Raw genomic sequence first — 1,059 nt, 5'->3', positions numbered from 1 at the left:
TATTGGAATTGTTGGTTCTTCGTCACTTGAATAATCTAGGATGTGTTCTTCATTTTCAATATTTTCAAAATTTACTAATTCTTCTTCTATCTGAAATCCCTGTTCCATAATATTATTTTCTTGAGCCATTTTTAATTGTTTAAAAAGCATTGTAACTTCTTCTAATTTTTCTTCAATATTCATAATTTTAGTGGTGGTTTTACTTTTAAATCTGTTATGTTGATTATATTTTGAAATTTTTCTTTTTTGGGATTTTCTTTTTCCTTATTTCTTTGAAATTTTATAGATACTAATATTTCTTCAAGCATATCTACTATAGAATTTAATTGTGTGTTAAAAGTATGATAAAGATGTGGGGAATCATTTCCATGGTAACATTTCTTAGAAATTCCGTGTGAAAAATAAGTTTTTTCAGGTTTTTGAAGTCCTTCAATAAAACTTATAGTAAAATAAAGATTTTGAGAAAAATCATTTTGTATCGATTTTAAGAATTCGGTGTCATTACAGTTAACATTAGCTAAAATCATTAATTTCTGATCTATTAATTTTGATAACTTAATTATTTCTTCTCTTAAATCTTCTAATTTACTTTTTTCCATTAGGTGACGTTTTTCTTTGTGAAGAGCTACGATTTTAAGTGAAAAGTGTGGCTTTAGAAAGTGTGGTTTAAGTAAACAAATCTTTAAATCTGTACATATTTAGATCTGTACCATATAATTTTCTAATCTTTAAATGTGTGTGAATGTGTAGTGTGTATGATTATATAATACCTAAAATTAAAGGTAGATTTATGGTGTTGAAATTTAATTTTATCTTCCCCTAATGACATAACGTGTCTTCTTTTTTATGATTACGCGTATTTTATAGGAGTGACGGTCTTTTTGCAGTTATCACAATTGATTTCAATACAAGCAAAATCTATCGAGACTCATAAATCACAGTATTTATCTCCTAAATTACTTCATTGTAAACTTAAAACTGACCATAAATATATGTTAATAATTAATTTAAAGAAATATATTTTATAATGTTTTATATTATTATTTATTTATTTATTTG

This window comes from Arachis ipaensis, chromosome B04 (genome assembly GCF_000816755.2).
Source record: "Arachis ipaensis cultivar K30076 chromosome B04, Araip1.1, whole genome shotgun sequence".
NCBI classification, from domain to species: domain Eukaryota; kingdom Viridiplantae; phylum Streptophyta; class Magnoliopsida; order Fabales; family Fabaceae; genus Arachis; species Arachis ipaensis.
The sequence above is the reverse complement of the archived record's forward strand: the minus strand, read 5'-3'. Positions refer to the sequence as shown.